The sequence below is a fragment of the Echinops telfairi genome, unplaced genomic scaffold (genome assembly GCF_000313985.2).
Source record: "Echinops telfairi isolate 266 unplaced genomic scaffold, ASM31398v2 ScPeMD7_7475;HRSCAF=8513, whole genome shotgun sequence".
Classification (NCBI taxonomy): Eukaryota; Metazoa; Chordata; class Mammalia; order Afrosoricida; family Tenrecidae; genus Echinops; species Echinops telfairi.
Genome location: NW_022111379.1, coordinates 13,100,982 through 13,110,969, shown reverse-complemented (window position 1 = coordinate 13,110,969; position 9,988 = coordinate 13,100,982). Strand labels below are relative to the sequence as shown.

Here is a 9,988-nt window from a genome sequence, read left to right as displayed (position 1 = left end):
AAGGGCAAAGTTATGGAAACTTCTTAGGTATGGCCAAACATTTTGAGGGAATGAGAAACTGGGTCTGGAGGACCCAGGGCCACTAGTAGTCTTGGAGGACACCAATATCAGTTGGCATAACAGTTCCAAATCATACTTTAATGAGACTGGGAAGGAAGCTCCAAGTCTAGACCCCTCGGGTCTAGAATTGATCTCACCTCTGTGACCCAGTTTTCAGACAAACAATAAATAGGTCCACAAGAGAAACAGTAGTAACTAGTGAGGTACACACACCTTAGGATAACCAACCATTTCAGACCCAAAGGGCAGCATTTACCCACGGACAAAGTTCTGAAGAGCTAGGGAAGGAGGAGGGATGGAAATGGGAAGTGCAGAAAGGTGGGGTAAACAATGTTGAGGGGATTGCAAATGAGATGTAAATGTGATAAAGCAAAATGTGTACAAATTGTAGAATGTACAGGATGTGCTCAGTAAATGTTCAGTATATACCTATGAGTGAAATTGCTGAGTCATAGGGTAGTTCTATAATAAGGTGACCAGACGTCCTGCTTTTGGTGGGACAGCCCCAATTTTTAACAATTTTTCCCTCGTCCCGTGGCATTTTTACAAAATTCCCAATTTTTGAAAAGAAGGCACGACAAGCTAGGGTATACGGTTTTCAGCTGCCATGTGGCTAGTTCACCAGGATATGAGTTTTATCAATGGTGTCCCGCTTTACCAATGTTCAAATCTGGTCACCTTATTCAATATTTAGCTTTTTGCAGAACCAGCAAACTGCACTGCACAGTAGCACACCATTCTATATTCCCATCAACAGTGGACACGTGTTCCAAATTCTCCACATTCTTGCTCTTTTCTGTTGTGTTGGGGAAGTTGGGAGACTGTATTTTGGGGTTTTGTTTTTAATTACACTCATCCCAGTAGGTATAGTACGGTATATCTCGCTGTGTTTTTGATGTGTCTCTTTCTAATAACCAATGGGAGTCGCCTAGATGGTATAAAAAGCTTGTATACTTTACTACTGACCAAAAGCTCGTAAGCTTGAGTCCTCAGAAGAAAGGTCTGGCAATCCATTCAGAGCTTCTACTCTGTGTTCTCATACACATGAGGCTGTGCCGCTGGAGTTGACAACGGCAACTGGTTAATGACTAACTAATGGCATTGAACACACTGAATGTGATGACTGGCCGTTTATATTTCTCTGGGGAGGAAAGGTCTATTTAAGTCCTTTGCATGGTTTGATTTGGGCAGTTGTTGTTGACTTCTACTTCTTTATATAGTCTGGATATTAAACTTCTATCAGATGGGATTTGTAAATATTCTCTATTTTGGAAACTATCTCTTCATTCTCTTGGTATCCTTTGATGCTCTAAAGTTTTCAATTTGGTGTGTATCATTCTCGTTTCTGATTTTAGGGTGAATGTTTTCCATCTCTTATCACTGAATCTGATGTTACCTGTGAACCTTGAAGTCAAATTGAGTAATCAAATCTTTTTAAAAAAAAAAACACATTTTATTAGGGGCTCATACAACTGTTATCGCAATCCATACACACATTGTGTAAAGCGCATTTGTACATCATTCTCAAAATATTTTCTCTCCACTTAAACCCCCAACATTAGGTCCTCATTTTTCCCCTCCCTCCTCGCTCCCCCTCCCTCATGAGCCCTTGAGAGTTTATAAATTGGTATTTTGTCATATCTTGCCATGTCCGATGTCTCCCTTCACCCACTTTTTGGTTGTCTGTCCCCCAGGGAGGAGGTCACATAGTTCCTTGTAATCGGTTCCCTCTTTCCTACCCACTCTCCCTTTACCCTCCCTGTTTCGCCACTCACACCACTGGTCCTGTAGGGATCATCCACCCTGGATTCCCTGTATTTTTAGTTCCTATCTGTACCAGTGTACATCCTCTGGTCTAGCTACACTTGCAAGGTCGAATTCGAGTCATGGTAGTGGGAGCGGGGAGGAAACATTTAGGAACTAGAGGAAAGTTGTATTTCTCATCGTTGTTACATCACACCCTGACTGGCTCATCTCCTCCCCGAGACCCCTCTGCAAGGGGATCTCCAGTGGCCTACTAATGGGCTTTGGATCTCCACTCAGCACTCCCCCCATCATTCACTAGGGTAAGGTTTTTTGTTCTGATGATGCCTTATACCTGATCCCTTCGACACCTCGTGGTTGCATAGGCTGGTGTGCTTCTTCCATGTGGGCTTTGTTGATTCTGAGCTTGATGGCCGCTTGATTACCTTCAAGCCTTTAAGACCCCAGATGCTATACTTTTTGATAGCCGGGCACCATCAGCTTTCTTCGTCACATTTGCTTATGCACCCATTTGTCTTCAGTGATCCGTTCAACACCTCGTGATCACACAGGTTGATATGTTGTTCCATGTGGGCTTTGTTGCTTCTGAGCTAGATGGCTGCTTGTTTACCTTCAAGCTTTTAAGACCCCAGATGCTATATCTTTTGATAGGCGGGCACCATCAGCTTTCTTCACCACATTTGCTTATTCACCCGCTTTGTCTTCAGCGGTTGTGTCGGGAAGGGGAGCATCATAGAATGCCAATTTAATAGAAGAAAGTATTCTTGCGTTGAGGGAGTACTTGAGTGGAGGCCTTTCTTTTGAGAATATGTGACTCAATGCCATCCAGCTATTCTGGCTAGGGGCACTAATACAGAATGAAGCAACCATGAGAAACAGATATGTGCTTATGCATTTTTCAGTTCCAAATACCAGCCCCATCGAAATTAGTTGTCTTCTGTTCTTTGCTACTATGAGCTCTCTCTATATACTAATAACAGAACCCTTTGCCCTACCTCAATACTCAAGAGTTAGACTAGTTTACATCAGTTTCTATTAGCCAAAATCAATATACCACATGGATATGGTGCAAACTTAAAGTCTCTATTTTCTAATGGCATCATGGATTGGGAGTTAAAATGCGAAATTGATAGCACCAGTTAGGGTTTGTACTACAATGACAGAGACACACACAGCACTGCAAAATCTGCAATAGCCTGGGTCACTGTCTGAGTCTGAAATAAGCCTCATGAATGATACAGTAACCTCCAACAACAGCTAATAAACTCTATTAGCCACACAGGAATAATGGGTTGTAAATATTTACAGATGACTATTTCATACCCAAGTAATAGAACAAAAACCAATCCAAACTCACTGCCATTGAGGCTATGGAGACTCATAGTGACCCCGTAAGACAGGGAGAAGTGCCCTGTGAGTTTCTGAGATGACAACTGTTTGTGGGAGGAGAGAGCCCCGTCTTTTCCCCAAATAAAACAAAAAGGGGTACACAAAAGTAAAACTATGTAACTTCCTGGAGCTTTTGTTAGGTTTTGGAAGCATTTTACCAAGGAGGTATTTTTGGTAACGCTATACATTACTGATATGGCAAGTAAGTTCTGTGTCAGAGATTTAGCAGATAAATGAATTTAATGTAACTAAAACTCAACAATAAAGTAATGGTTACAAGAAATGGAAAAAGATGTTTTTTCTAGCATATTACAACCATACTTTACAACACAGCAACTTTAGCTTTAAAAAATAAACGTATTTGAATAAAATTTAATGTTTTTAAATTATGCTAATAATATAGCGCTCTGTAAATTTACAACTTCTATGTTAAAAAAAGTGCAGTAATCAGACTGCAAAAGATTTTTCAGTGGGCTAATACGTAACCTTTTCAGTGGCATGTGCCAGCAAGTAAAAAATCACATAATGTATCAATTACTAATGAAAACCATTTAGGTGATTGTATAATGGACAGTATAACTGAATCTCTTGGTTCAGACCAAAAGTGAAATACATGCTAAACATGTAAGAAGGTTCCAGAAAATAGTGGCTAAAAAATAATTTTGAAAGAAAAAAGGTATTCCATCTCAATTTCAGAAATTTTCGAAGCAAATTATCTATCAAATCCAAGAAAATCTTATTCAAGTGAACAACTGTGTAAATGACAGGTGGAGTAGACATAAGGCCTGTATTTCTCTAAGAAGCCTCTGTCATTTCTCTGATCTCATTGAGTGACAGAAAAATAGAGTGGAAGAAAGATAGGGGGTGGTTCTAACCACGAAGACAATGCTTACTTACACTGCTGACCAAGGAACAGCATGGCTGCTGTTCTGAACTGTGCAGGTCCCACGTAATGTGCCGAGTTTCTCTGCTATTGTTTCTACAGTGAGCTCAAGTGTTTTAAGTACCCTCGGAAAACGTCACGTGACATCAATCATCTCTATATGAGCAGTTAATCTCCAGCAAAGACAGTATAAAATTTATGTCTAATATCTCCTATCGGGACTTTTCTGAGTTCAAAAAATAATCAAGTTCTTCCAAAGATTGCCATGGTCTCTCTTTCTCCTTCTAGGCTTTCTTATGTAGGTGACATCTTTAGAGCATCATAGCAGAAAGTGGGAAGTAAGAATTATTGCGCTTACTCTTGTTTTATGTTTTTCAAATACTGGAAGATTCTTCTCCACTCTCAAATTTGCTTTGAATTGGTTTAAATGTTTTGGTAAACATCTTCTCAGTGTTATTAAAGTGCTTGTCACAGCTGATTTGTGGGGTAGCCAGTACCAGGAAGGAGGAGATGGGAGGAAAAGGGGGAGGAGAGGAGAAAGGAAGAATAGGAGGGAGAAAGGAGGATTAGGGAAGGACTACTCTGAAACCTTTGATTTGCTCATGTTATACAAAAAGGTCATATACGTATAAAATTTTTTTTTTTAAACTTCACTGCCATTGAGTTGTGACCCTATAGCAGAAAGCAGAACTGCCTCTGTGATTTTTGGAGACTGTAACTCTTTACAGGAGTAGAAAGTCTCAGATTTTCCCTAAGGACCAGCTAGTGATTTCGAACCAATAACCCTGTGCATAGCCACCACACGGCACAATATAAACTGCAAACAAAGAGTCTTTTTCTTTTAAACAAAATAAATTCTTCTTACTACTATATTCCAATGTCAAGACCTACCTCACCAGGTTTTGGGGATAGCTATAAAATTGCACTTCCTCATCTATTTGGATTAAAACAGCAAATTAAGGAAACTCAAATTATTGTTCATTCTTCAATGTCATTTAATTCTACATATAGTCATCGAGCACGGTAATTACTGTTTCCAATTCACTTTCAAATCTTAATTACAAGATTCAATTCCACTATGTTTCTTGGGTCATGCCTAAAAACTCCTTAAACTTAGCCAGTTTTACAATTTTATCAGACTGTTTTTACATCTTTCTCATTTTTCTTTTTATAGCTTGAATTGTGCCTCTGAGCAATTATATTCTTTCATTCTTCAAAACAGTTACACTAACCCCTGCCCCAAACCTTTCCTCTTCTGTCTCGATCCCTGGTTTCCAGACAGAGCTTCAAACCAATTCAATCGTGGCTGATGAAGTGACAATAAAAGAGATGCAAATTTAAATTTTGGTTGAACAGAAATTATAATTAGAACAGAAAGAAATATATGGGTTGAAGCCCTGGAAGAGAAACTGAAAGAGGTATGGGGACTCCTTTCAGGAATCTGATGTGTTAGGTTACTGGCGAAACTGAAGAAAGTAACACGCAATTAAACGGAGTTGGTCTGTAGCCATCTGTGAGCCAGGCACCACAGTCTGCCACTCTGTGGGCAGGTGCAGAAGCTGAGATTTGAATGGAAAATGTAGACTACTGGCTCAGAAGTCAGCAGGCAAGATATGTCTTTGACAATGTTGTAAAAGTGGGTTACATCAGATGGGCTTTGACTGAGAAAATGAGAATGAATTCTATAGTCATTGAGCCATTACAAAGATGGCTGGTTAACTTTTTAGTTTTAGTTAGCTTTTACTTATCAATAAATTAACAACAATTAAGTAAATTTAGAAAGTTGACCCAAATTTCTGCTATCTTAATGCTGTACCAACTCAAACCAAACTCACTGTCAGAGTTAATTCTGACACACAACACCATACAGGACACAGTAGAATTGCCCTCTTTAGGGTTCTGAAGCTGTACTTTTTATGGGACCAGAAAGCTTTTATCTTTCTCCCTCAGAGTGGCTGGTGGGTTTGAACTGCTAACCTTGCAGTTAGCAGCCCAGTGTGCAATCCCACTATGCCATCAGCCTGTAAGGGAGCAAACACGATCAGATCTGTCTCCAAAGAACTGTGACAAGATGGATAAGAAGGACAAGGCCAGGTTCTGGATGAAGGTGAATTATGTCAATGTAAAACAAAGAGGTGGAGATGCATTCAGAGACAGGAGGAAGAGCCTATAGGATGTGGGGGTGTAGCTGGTTAAGAAGAGGAACTCAACTACTGGTTTAAAACTTAATTGTGGGGGAAATCAAATGCATTATCTTCTATCCCATCTTTGTTAGCTAGCAGTCTCCAAACAACAGGAAAACAAACTTTTTCAAAAACTGACCAATTTTTTCCAACATGGTTATACTATTCTACATTTCCATGAGTTCCTCCACACACTTGCAAATAAAAAGAATGAACCTTCTTAGTTTTAGATATGCTGGTGAGTGTGCTTTTAAAAAACAACAACAAAAATTCACAGCCATTGAATTGATTTTGACTCACAGTAGCAGCCTTACAGGTCCGAGCAGAATTCTCCTGTGGGTTTCTGATGCTGTGCACCTGGAGCGCAGTGGAAAGCTGCTCTACTGGCAGCTATAAACTGCCCACCTTGTGGTTAGCAGCACAACATACAACCCTCTCGGCCGCCAGAATGCTTTCAACCATCATATTGTGGCTTTAATTAGTCTTTGCCAAACCCAAGGTCACTGATGGTCTATGATTTCTTATAGAAATTGTATAGGTCTAGTATCTACATAGAGATCTATGCTCCATTTTGAGATAATTTTTGTATATGGTTAGAGGTAAGAGTCAAGATTCTTCTATTTTTGGGGCGGTGAGAGTGGGGGGGAGACGGCGGCCTTATATGACCTTAACTCTTAGATTTGTTTCTTCCTCTGTCCATCTTGCACTTGCTCTTGTTTGGAATTTAGCATCTGAAATGTTCATCTCCATCACTTAAGTTTCAGCTCAATATTATTTTCTCAAAGAAAGCTTTCATAATCACCTTATCTAAAGAGCCTCTCCTGCTTTACTCTCAGTATCCCCTTTATTTCTTTCGATTCTTATCTCTATGGGGTCCTTATGAGTTGGCATCAAATAGATGGCAGTGTAACTCTCTATGTAACTCTATGGGGCCACATATCTTGCTTACTTTGTTATTCTTGTGTGCTTAGCACCATGGCTGCAACACAGAAAACACCTACCTAATCAATACTGAATGGCTCACCACATGACTGCATTTTCACCACCACTGCCTCTACTTTTTCGTTTGGATTATGTTCAGCTCCTCTTCTCTCCCGGCTCACAACATTATTCTGCTTGAGGTCATCCTCTAGCGTATGCCGGAATAATCATTCTGTGTGTTCTATGTCATGCTGTGTGCTTTGTCATCAGTTATAATATGCACCATCAGCTCCATAAGAAAGCAAAAGTATTGCCTATTAAAACTCTAATGCACCATCAATTGAAAATACACTACAATTCCAGAGATGCTATCATGAAAATCAATGAATCATTGTAAATCTGTCCATTACTCTCCATTGCCTTTCTGATTAAAAAACAAATTCTTAAGGAAAGACATCCACGTGCAAAATGCTGTACTAAGTAATTTTTACTCCTTGTGCTTGTACACCCGATGGTCCTTTCCTCTAGCACACATGAGGTCAGCAACTTGCCTAGGCTAACCTCATCCACTCACTCATCAGATATTTACTCAGGGGCTATTATGCCCCTACTGTGGTGCTTACAACCACTGACATCAAGGAGTTTAAAATACTGAAAGAGATCCACATTGCCAATGAAGACATGTGGTAAGTACAGCACCAGTGATATGTATGGACAGAGTTCCAGGGGCTTTCAAAGAAAGGTCAAACAATTCTTCCGTAAGGACGATTAGGGCCACAGAGCTCAAGAAAAGCTGCCTTGAAAGAAATACAGCATGAAGTCGTTCTTAAAACCTAGTAACAGATAAGTAAGGTGGAAGGGAGGTGATATCTGGATCCTTTCTAAGCGGGCAGCGTGTGTAAAGGAATGGAAAGAATAAACTAGCAATGTGTGTGGTGGAGGAAGGAGAAGGGGGACAATAAACTTTGAAGTGGCCAGAATACAGAGCAAGAGCGCAGAGTCCATACGGTACAGGTCAGCAGTCAGTAGGAGTCAGATCATGAAAAGCTCATCTATAGAGGAAACAGGACCACTGAAGGAGTTTAAGCTGAAAAAAAAGCCTTAGTTCAATGTACATTTATGCGAAGAGCAGATTTCAAAGTAGTAGCGCGTTTTAGGCAGAAGATGACAAGGGCACAAGCTGGGTAGCATGAATGGAAAGGAGGGGGAAGTTCAAAAGAATACTCGACGTTCAATTTGAGGTATGCCATATTATGAAGTTTGAAGGACATACAGTGAACAATCTACCGAGTCTACGATTTTGAAGTGCAGACGTCGATGTAGTAAGAATTTGGGAACTGGCATTAGTAAGTTAGCTGCTAGGGTCACGAAGGTAGATGAGAGCTGAGATCACTTCCGACAAGAAACCTTCGATCTTCATTTGAGTTAGGTTTTTATTTTTTAGGTCCTCCCGCAACGCCATTTATCCTTTATGCCAAATGTCACACATCTTCATGATCATTGATTCATTCGTCTTCTCACCCTCTAGGGACCCCAGATACTAAGAAAGGATAAAGAGACCCAAAGAAGGTTTTCATGGTCATTCTCTCCTAAAGCTTAATTTGAGATGATGCTTAGTACTGAGCATCTGGTAAAGGAGTGTGCAGACAATACATTTTCTATAAATTTGCACTTTGAAACACTTGCACCAACTCCTACTTGCAATAAATTTCTTCATCACAATCCCCTTCACTTGTTGCACATGCAGCTTTTAAATAATTGAAAAAGCTGCAAGTTTTTCTTGCACTGACCCATTCAGACTCACAGCAACCATATATATAGAAGTACAAAGAGAGCAGACAGCCTCATCCTCCTTGGGAGCAACTGGTGGATTTGAACTGGCGACTCTGTGGTTAGTAGCTTAATGTCTAGTCCACTGCTCCACCAAGGATCCTTTTTCTTGCACTAACTCCCTGCCATCTAGTTGATGCCAACTCGAGACCCTACAGGACAGAGTAGAAATGCCCTTGTGGGTTTCTGAGACTGTAAGTCTTTAAAGTACAGTTAAATAAAAACCAAAGGCACCTGTTCTGAATGAACTATGTCTGTGACTTCAAGATACACTTAGAGCTCATTTCACAACCCAGGAAATGCCGCACTCTAGATTCAAAGATAATCTACTACAAAAACTACCATATTCCAAAGCTCAGATTCAAAATCATTTTGCTACTTTATCTGTAATATCCTCTTATTCCAGTATCTATTTCAATTCCTATCTCAAAAGTACTAGTTTCCTTTTATCATAGCTTCCAATTTCTATGACTTTCTTCTTTCTCCCGCATTCCATTTAGCATCATTTAGGGAGACATCCCAAGGCTGACTATATGTCTTATTAGTACTTTCTTCAGGTCGTTTATAATCTAGCAGAAGCAACAGATAATATATATACCCAAGAGACAGACAAATAACACATTTTACATAATTTCAGGTAAAGGCAACAAGATCACTTTCAGGAGGTAACCTCTACAGGCTGAAAAGATGGGCAAAAGCATGATCAGCAGAAGAGTATACAGTCTTGGTTCCAGCTGTATATACACACACCTCTTCCATTTTTCACATGCCTGGTCACTCTTCTGTATTTTACTTTGATGAAGATTCTTTCAGAAGATTAAGGAATACATAAACTCCATCAAACTTTATCTTGTCCTTCCATTCTGTCTCACAGTAGTATGTAGCCTTAATCCCTTCACCTCCTGACCACAAATTTAAAAGTATACATGTTGTGGGTGAGAGGGGGAGAGAGGGAGAG

General features: G+C 40.0%; 1 protein-coding gene across 1 annotated transcript in view; it reads right to left on the bottom strand.

Annotated features, from left to right (window-relative positions):
* The window catches only part of EML4 (EMAP like 4), a 92,116-nt gene that overhangs the window by 76,399 nt on the left and 5,729 nt on the right, over positions 1-9,988 (bottom strand).